Below are 10,560 nucleotides of genomic sequence, written 5' to 3'. Positions count from 1 at the left end.
CATACAGGCGCCAGCCACGAGGGCACTTATAACGAACGCACGTCAGTGGGGATGATATCGATGGGCAATGGAAAAAGAATCAGTTCGGTCGAAAAAATAAGCACATTCGACCACGCGAAAGACGAAAAGAAACGGGTACGCTTTTATCGAGAAATCAACCGAACGACGCTATTGTTTATCGACGTTAAGAATCAGCCGATGTTATTTGCATTATTGGTTAAATATCACCTAGTGTACTTCAGTGCCTATTACACCATTCCACCTCATATTCAAGAGATAAAAACAAAACACCATTAAAAGCTGTAACAGTTATACTTTCAGACCAGAAGAATAAGATGAGAGTATAAGTAAATGAAAAGATATGGAACATTTAAGGACACTAGATATAGCATTGCAAAGAAAGGACAACATCATACATGATCTATCACAAACGCTATCATACTTTGAGAAAAATATATTTTTTATCTTTCTTAAAATCCTTTTTAAGAAGGAAAAATGATTTGAAACAAGAACAAAAGAAACTTTCAATCATTTTTCTTCCCTTAAATCGCAGTGTAAAAATAAAGATGAAAAAAATGTTATAGCGGATTGTAAAGACAATACAATGAACGAGCATACCTTGTTGTCGCGAATTGAAACGTTGCTCGTCACCGTGCGTGTCTGATTTGACGTGTAAGACATTTCCTTGCGGAAGTTGACCCTCTAGTTGTTGGCGCGAGGTTCGCCGCTAACGGTTGCTGCGATGCTGATGATGATGTGATCATGTGTATCACTGTATGATTTACTGCTGTATCTCTGTTCACTTGATCGTCCAATGCTCGTGATCCGGCTCGAAGGACCAAATGTTACGACCGTTCGCGTAGAGACGCGATCGCGAGGGAAACGTGTGAGCGGGAGACGTAAATTTTTGCTACGATTATGATAATCGACGCCGCGAATTAGTCGTTCCCCTGTTTCGTTTAGAATAACAGAGATAGTTCAAATGATTTTAACTTTGAATTAACACAGTTAATATAAACGTGTATATTTAACGATATTTAAAGTTATAATGAATACGTCACAAATGATTTAACGATGATACAATTAGTTTGTTACAGTAATTTGACCCGATTTTATGATATTTCTCGATGTATTCGTTAGACTAAGCGACTTTGATTTTATTCGTCTGAACCTTTCGATGCATCCCGTTTGAATTCTCATTTGCCACTGACTGCCCTTCCATTTGGTCCTTTGTCTTCTCTGAGATACGACCCCCACTACGCTCGGATCACGCCACCGTTCGCGCCTATGATCACCTATACCAGCTTCTTTCTTTATGCGGATAAAATAACGCACCGAAGGCGAATAGATGTTTCTGGAACTCGCTGCTTGACGACAACTATGCGTTTATCGCTACTTTGTGTATACCTCGACGGTCATGTAAGACGATCTGTTTGCGACGGTTAGGAACACGGCCTACAGTAAGCGCCTTGGGGCGTAATAAACGGAGAGAATAAAATTTTAATTAAAATTAAATTTTTTATAAATAAAATATATATAATAATATTCTTAATAAGTTTTAAATTAGAATAAGAAATAGATAAAAATAGGATAAAATATATATTTATATATGTATATATATATATATTAATAAATTGGAATATTAAATTCAATTATTTTATTAACAAAAAAATGCCTCTAATTTGGCTTCAATTTAAAATTTATTTTATTTAATATATAAATTTAAATTTATATAAGAAGTAAAATTTACTTTTAATTTCGACTTAAAGATTGATTTATTTTTTAAATCCTTATATATATATATATATATATATATTAAAATATTTAATTAGAATAATCTAAAATATTCAATTTAAATAATTACATGATCATTCTATTAATAAAGAAAAAATTAATATTAAAAATAAAAAAATTATTAAAATAAATAAATATAAAAAATTTAATGTTTTGATATATGAAATTAAAGGAATTAGTAAAATAATTTCTACATCAAAAATTAAAAATGTTAATGAAATTAAATAAAATGGTAATGAAAATGGAATATTTATTTTTGTGATTGGATTAAATCCACATTCATAAGGTAAGTTTTTTTCTATGTTAAATTTTTTATATATTGATAAAAATTTATTTAATAAAAAAATAATTATTAAAATTATAAAAATTAATAAATAATAAATTATATTAATTAAATATATTAATTTAATATTAAATTTTTTAATTGGAAATTAAATGTAATTTAATTATACTATATATTTAAAATTTAATTTAATTTATAATGATATAATAAAATATGTAAATGAATAATCAAATTACATCAACAAAATGTCAATATCAAATAGCGAATTCAAAATTAATATGATGAATTGTTGAAAAATGATTTTTTATTATTCGAATTAAAGAATATAGTAAAAATAATGTTCCAATTAAGACATGAATACCATGAAAACCAGTGGATAAAAAAAAAAAATAGATCCAAAAATTCTATCATTAATACAGAAGAATGAATTATAATATTCAAAAATTTGTATAAAATTAAAATAAAATCCTAAAAAAATTGTTGATATTAATATTGATATTCTTGATTTAAATTTGTTATTTAATATATTATAATGTCTTAATGTTACTGAAAATCCTGATATAATTAAAATAATTGAGTTTAATAAAGGGATTTCAAATGGATTAAAAAATTTAATTATTTTAGGTGGTCATATTAAATTAATTTCAATTGAAGGAGAAATTGAATTATGGAAGAATGTTCAAAAAAATGAAATAAAAAAAAATAGTTCAGAAATAATAAATATAATTATTCTAAATTTTATTATTGATAAAATATAAAAAGAATGTATTCCTTGAAATGTTCTTTCTCGAATAATATCTCGGAATCATATTGTTGTGTCGGACACAACATATGTCGGAATTGTTCTTAATAATATATTTATAGTATTAAAAGAGACAATAATTGGTCATGGTCTAATAGTAACAATATGAAAAGGAAAGTTTTTTTTCATTAATTTGATTCAGAAAAATATAATGTTAATAAAATTGAGAATACATAAGCTTGAATTAAAGCTATTGAAATTTCTAGAATTAATAATATATTTTGAATTATTAAAGTTAATGGTGATAAAATAATGAAGTTTATTATAAAATTTCTTAGTAAAATAAGAATAAGATGTCCTGAAATTAAATTTGCTGAAAGACGAATTGATAATGTTCAAGGGCGAATAAAAAGTCTAATAAGTTCAATAATTACTATAAAATTTATTAAAAATTTTGGAGAATTTAATGGTACTAAATGTCTTAAAGTTTTTATAGGAAAATTAATAATTGAGTAAATTAAAAATCTTAATCATAAAGATAATGCTATTGATAGATTAAATATTAAATGTCTTGTTGATGTAAAGATATAAGGAATTAATCTAAATAAATTTAATATTATAATATAAATTATAATTCTTAAGAATGAAAAAATATGTATTGAATATTTATTAGTTATAATTATTTTAAATTCATTAAATAAATATTCAATAAATAATTTAAAAATTATTAAAATTCGTGAAGGAATTAATCAATATGAATTTGGAAATAAAATAATTGGTAAAATTATAAAAATTCAATTTAATTGAATATAATTATTAATTGAAGGATCAAATATTTCAAATAAATTGTTTATCATAATCATTTTCATTTTTTAATTAAATTATTTTTATTATTATTATTATTATTATTATTATTACTTATATTATAAATATTTTTTATGATAATATATAATAAAAATGAATTTATTAAAATTATAATAGTAAATAAACATATTAAACATATTATAAAGATAACTAATCAATTAATAGGTATTATTTGTGGTATTCATTAGAAGTAAATTTTAATTACTATAATTGATTTAAAAGATCAATTCTTTATTTCAGACATCTAATGATAGAAAAATAATAATAAAATATTAATTTTAGAATGACAATCTAATGTTATTTAAATTAACTAATTTTTCAAATTTTATTTTTAATTCAATTTATAAATAATTCATAAGAAGTTCTTTCTAATATAATAGGTATAAATCTATGATTTATTCCACAAATTTCAGAGCATTGTCCAAAATAAATTCCTGGACGAATACAAAATAAATTTAATTGATTAATTCGACCAGGAATAGCATCTACTTTAATTCCTAATGATGGAATAGTTCATGAATGAATAACATCTAATGAAGAAATAATTATTCGTATAGAAATTTTAAATGGAATAATTAATCGATTATCAGTTTCTAATAATCGAAATTGATTTATTAGTTCATAATTTAATATATATGAATCAAATTCATAATTATTAAATTCTGGATATTCATAAGATCAATATCATTGATGGCCAATAGCTTTAATAGAAAAATGAGGATTTACAATTTCATCGATATAATATAAAATTTTTAAAGATGGAAAACAAATAATTATTAAAATAATTATAGGAGATAAAGTTCAAATAATTTCAATTGTATGATTTTTTAAAAGAGTTAGATTTAAATAATTATTATATATAAAATCTATAATAAAAAATGTTGTTAAAGAAATAATAATAATTATTATTATTATAGTTAAATTATGAAAGGAAATTAAATTATCAGAATAAAAAGAATTTGAATCTTGAAATGTAAATATATTTCATGTAGAAATTTTTAATAATTAAAATTTATTTGAATTTGAAATTCATTATATAATTTTATTAAATTAATTTATTAATAAAAGATAAAAATCTTTATAATTGAATTTTACATTCAAAGCACTAATCTGCCATATTAATAATTATATATATATATATATATATATATATATATATATATATATATATATATATATTATTTATTAATAAATTTTTAAATTTTAATTATTAAAAATATTTTTAATTTTATTATTTATAATTAAAGGAATTTCAATTAGTGAATGATCTAAGGGAGGATAATTGTTTAATCATTCTAAAGAAGATTGATGAAATTTAAATATAACTAATCGTTTTGAAATTAATCTTTCAAAAATAATAAAAATGAAAAATAATATTCTATTTATTGAAATTATTGCTCCAATTGATGAAATTAAATTTCAACAATAATAAGAATCAGGATAATCTGAATATCGTCGTGGTATAGATATTAAGCCTAAAAAATGTTGAGGGAAAAAAGTTATATTTACACCAATAAATATTATAATAAATTGAATTTTTAATCATTTTTTATTTAATATTAGATCTGTAATTATTGGGTATCAATGAATAAATCGAGTAATAATAGCAAAAACTGCTCCTATTGATAGTACATAATGAAAATGTCCTACTACATAATAAGTATCATGTAATAGAATAATCTACAGGATTATCAACGGTGAAGTATATAAATATACTAACGTCTCAGAAAACATAATTGAAGTGAGTTGCTTAGATATGAAATTATTGTTAATAACTAAAAGAATAATAGTACAAGTTAGATTAGCAGAGAGACAAACGTGATTGTGCAGTGAGTCTAGGAAACAGGATTAAATATAAAACAAATAAAAATGGAATATGCAATACGTCCTATCCAAGAAGATTGGATACCCACTAATGCATAATAAAAGAATGTCCGCAATATTTGGAATTAAGAACAAAATTCTTAAAATAAACAACCACCATCTTTATGAACAGAGAAAATTGATTATTGAGACTAAAGAATTTTATTAAGAAACAACATGACGCTCAGAGCATAATAACTGAAGTTATAATAACCTGAGCACAACTCAAAAACTTAGCTATGACCCTTTTGTAATAACTAACAAACAAACATTTCAAACTTAATTAATTATAAACAAGCTACAGATAATTTGAAGTTAGATATGAACAAGCTTAATAACAAAATTACATAAATAGAATTTTTCTTTTTTAAATGCGACAGTTCGTAGTACAAAACAAATTTTGTTCAGGAATAAGGTTTTCTGAAAATTTCCAGCGAAAATTTTTGCAAAAATTTCCTAAAGGAATTATAATCTATGAGATAAATGAAATAAAAATACAAAAACCAACTGATATTAAAAGAAGAATGATTATTTTACAAGATAATATGAAACTGTGTAAGGGATTACATATGTAACATATTGTCCCGATGTACACATATCTGCGAAGCGACTTACTACCCTGTATATTCCAGAAACTTCTTAGTTTGCCCCAGCCTTAGCAATTTGAAACTATTTTATTAAAATTAAGAATTTTCCACATTAGATCGAACGCACTTCTTATAGGTACCAAACAGTATATATATATATAGCAAGATTTTACATACCTCTAAATTATTCACAGAAAATTAATACGGCACATAAATTAGACTTCGGATTGTAAATATTAAGAATAAATAACCGATACAGTCTCACAAAAATAGAAGGATAAAGATAGAGATAAGGGATCAAAAACAACAGTTATTTTTCAAATTTGTATGAAAAGCCCTTAAGAAAATAAGTTCCTCCTTAAATTGAAAACAGTTATATGTATAGAAATCAAACTTGCGATAAAGGTAAAAAAGATAGAAAATATGAAAATTGTATTTGTTTTTATGACTCACTTTTACATGTAGTATAATTTCCATCGCTATTTTAGCATAGAACGCTATTTTCAAACACGAATTGTTCCAACTCGATAGTCCCTTGCTTTACTGTAAACGGAAAATTCTTTCGTGTTCTCAACCAAATTTATCAAATTCCAGCAATGACACATGCTATGTGATTGTCAGTAGAACATGGAGAAATGTTTCCAGTAAAGTTTCGAGCGACTTATCGCCGATTTTCAGGAGACACTGCGACGATATCGCGTGTACAGTGCTTCTATCGGTGTTGATGCGCTTTAATACATAGTGCAAGAGAACACTAATAAGATTTCCCAGTGGGCCTGTAAATCCTTATAGATCACTCAAAAATATATCATATTGTTTGTTTCAACTACTAGCAATTTAAAACGTCGTCTACATATATTTAGAAAGTTAGCAAAGACATATATTTGTTCCTGAGCATGATTTCTATCAGTTGAGCGTTGTAGCAAAATGTCCGATACAATTCAATGTTGAATTTGTCTTTTTTTTAGGCTAGCTTGATTGGATTACAGGTAGATTTAAACGATTCGTGTGTTGCATCTCCAAGGCATCTTCGACTCATCGATACGCAGTGATACCCGGCAAACATCTAGTGGACAAGCGACGTTGCTTGCAGGCAGTTTATATACATGTTTTGGCATGTGTTGTCGGCAGGCAATGTCTACAGACGCCTATAGTCTGCCCGTACGCGCCTTAAGTTTCACTGACAGACATTGTCCGCCGATTACTACGACATCTGTCTGTGGACAATAGGCCGTCAGTGTGGAGTTATCTTTACCCGAATAATTTAAGAAATATAAAATAAACTTCAACGAAAAGTTGCTAGCTTCGATATCTTACTAATACAATGTTATCGAAATTGAATAAACCTCGTTACTGTATTTAAAAGGAAATTGCATTTATATTTCAAGTTTATAGAGACAACAACAACAACCAAACAAAGAATCGCAACGAAGAAATAAACGGATACAACAAACAGAACACTGGATCGAAGATAGAACAATAAACAAGATAGAACCAAGAAAACAACAGTAACGAAGAACCGGGGCGCAGAAAAAAGCACGAAGCGTGCGAGCTGGAGAGGAAACCTGTGACCGTCGGTGCAAGCGGTAAGCCTACAAAATGGTTGCCGAGCAGGAATAATCGGCTGGAGAGCCAACCTGCTGGGACCGAGCTATATGGTGGCAGGTATCGCGTGGCGCCAGCTAAGCGAGCTGCCGCCCGAAAGGGTAGGTTTAACTTGTCCAATGATCCGCAAGGAGAGGGCAAGTCGCGCGCCGACCATCTATGCGCGCCATTCCCAAGTCGAACGCGAACATCTAAATGCGAAGCCAGTATGCGTTTTTACTGCAGGTATGGCGCGGTCGACCAAAAGGTCGGGCCCTCAAACGCACACATTACTTGTACAATTCGAGTGCTGCAGATACGGAAAAGCAATTTATAATTTATCGTAATTTATCGTAAAGCGAATTTTGGCGCGTCGTCATAAATAGATTTTTATTTAAAACTAAATTGTTAAATATCCTTTTGTATCAATTCACATAACGTTAATAAATCAATATTAGACATATTACTCATAAATTGTACATATCTTTGTGCATATACGCATAGTTTTCGTGCATATATCAATATTTGTATATTTTATGTGTATAACTTTCATATGCTTTTCGCAAATTTTACATTCATAAACATCTGCAATCTACACGTTACGTTTTTCGTTGTATTTACAAGTACGGACATTAGATATTCTATTACATTCTTTTATTATAATCTTTTGATATATTTATAGCTGTTTAATTATTAGGTCATCCCATAAGTTCGTGCCGTTTTTCGAGAGGTTATATATGTTAAGATCGTTTACATACCTTTCAGTTTCATGAAAAAATGTAATCCCCCTCTCGTTGTACAACTTCTTCCCATTTTTCTGGTAGGTTCCGTCTCAATAAAAGTTCTCTTGTTTTTCTTTAAAATAATTTTCTATGCTATTTTTGAGAGTGTCAATATTTTCAAATTTTTTAGCTACTAAAAAGTGTTGTAATGCTCTGAACAGGTGGTAATCAGATGAGGCAATGTCTGGGGAATATGGGGGATGTGGTAAAATTTTTCAATTAGATTCAGACAATTTTTTTGTAACGCTTTTCGCGACATGCGGTTTAGCATTGTCGTGATGGAAGATAACGTTGTTCCTATTCACTAAACCTGGCCGTTTTTCAGGTAGTGCTTCCCTTAATTTTTCCAACTGAGCGCAATATTTGTCTGAATTAATGGTATCACCACTAGATAAAAGTTCAAAATAGAGTATTCCTTTATAATCCCACCATACACACAAAAGAACTTTACGTGGATGTAACCCTGGTTTTGCACAGCGTTCAGGTGGCTGATTTCGTTGGGATCAGCTACGTTTCCGTTCAGGGTTTTCGAAAAGTATCCACTTTTCATCACCAGTTACCAGGGGCGTTTAAGGAATGGTTCACGTTTATTACGTGCAATTAATGACATGCACGCTGTCGTTCGTTCAAGACGGTTCCGTTCCGTAAGTTCATGGGGCACCCAAACGTTCAACTTTGACACCATCCCCATTTTTTTTAAACACCTATGAATCGTTGTCTTAGGTATTTTCAGGACATTTGACATCTTTTGAACTGTCAAACTTGGTGATTTTTCAACAAGATCCCGAATTTTATCTCCGTCTGTCTGAGGAGGACGCCCGGAGCGTACCTCCTCTTCTAAACAGAAATTCCCAGCTCTAAAACGTTGGAGCCACTTCCTACAGGTGCGAGATGAAAGCGTATTTTCTCCGTAAACAGCATATATGTTTTTCCTGGCAATTGTTACCGAACTTTCTTTCCGAAATTCATATAACATGAGATGTCGAAAATGGATACGCATTTCACTCGTGATTTTTTACTGTTAGAAGTCACTGTGTTCACTATATTACGATCTTATGCCCACGAAGATCTACTCTAGCCTGTTCTCGATCAGCTAAGCTCAAGTGCATTGGTCCCGTATCGCCGTATGTTTAGAAATCGACACATGAAATATATACACAAAAGTGTATAAATATATACACAAAAACTTATGGGATCACCTAATATGTAAACGATTTTGAACTATTTAATTTAATAAAGACCTTAGATCGACGGATTTTAATTGCTGTCACATAATCGTTAATTCATTACTTTTCCTCCAACTGTCACGAATTTTCACAAAGTGTGTATTTCGGATCGTTAATCTCATACGGATGTAAACTTCATTTTCTTAATAATCTTGGTCAATCATGTATCACATTTTCTATAAAATCTATAAGATCAGCAAGTGCTCTAATACTTGTGAACAATCATATATCTTAATTCGTGCCTTTTGTATTAATACAGAAGCTTCATGCGAGAAAGAATTTTCGTTATAAATGTTCTCAATGTTGTAAATCGAGTTCTGCCAGAGCAACCGAGCCAAACGGACGTGTAAAACAGTGCTTTAGAAAAAGTGCGGCAAGTGGGGAAGAGAAAGTTACGAACGGCAACGCCCATAGCTAAATGGTGGAAACTCGTGTCTTCTACTAAGAAGACTACAAGCAAAACTAAAATGAAAAAGCACATCCCACCGATAAAAATAATTAACAAAGACGAACAATACTACATAAATAAAACAACAAACATATCAAAACCAAGCCAACCAATAAACGAAGAACAGGAATGCTCAGCTACAAACGAAGTTGACATGGAAACAATACCAAGCAATGAAGAGAATATTACCAATAACGAATTAACCCAACAGGATGAAAGCTGGAAGGTGGCAAGTTATAACAAGAAACGAAAAATAACAGGAAATTCAGATACAGAAAAGCAGCGATGGCTGCAAGAATTACCATTAAGAAACTCCTTCAGCTCACTTACGGAAGAAATAGACGACCCAACAACCAAAAACACAACTAAATCAACGCAAACTACAAA

General features: G+C 28.7%; 1 pseudogene; it reads right to left on the bottom strand.

Annotated features, from left to right (window-relative positions):
* Positions 1 to 3,933: 3,933 nt before the first annotated feature.
* LOC126877032 (cytochrome c oxidase subunit 2-like) lies at positions 3,934 to 4,676 on the bottom strand (annotated as a pseudogene).
* Positions 4,677 to 10,560: the final 5,884 nt, after the last annotated feature.

The sequence above is a fragment of the Bombus huntii genome, unplaced genomic scaffold, assembly GCF_024542735.1.
Source record: "Bombus huntii isolate Logan2020A unplaced genomic scaffold, iyBomHunt1.1 ctg00000111.1, whole genome shotgun sequence".
Taxonomy (NCBI): Eukaryota; Metazoa; Arthropoda; class Insecta; order Hymenoptera; family Apidae; genus Bombus; species Bombus huntii.
The sequence above is the reverse complement of the archived record's forward strand: the minus strand, read 5'-3'. Positions and strand labels throughout refer to the sequence as shown.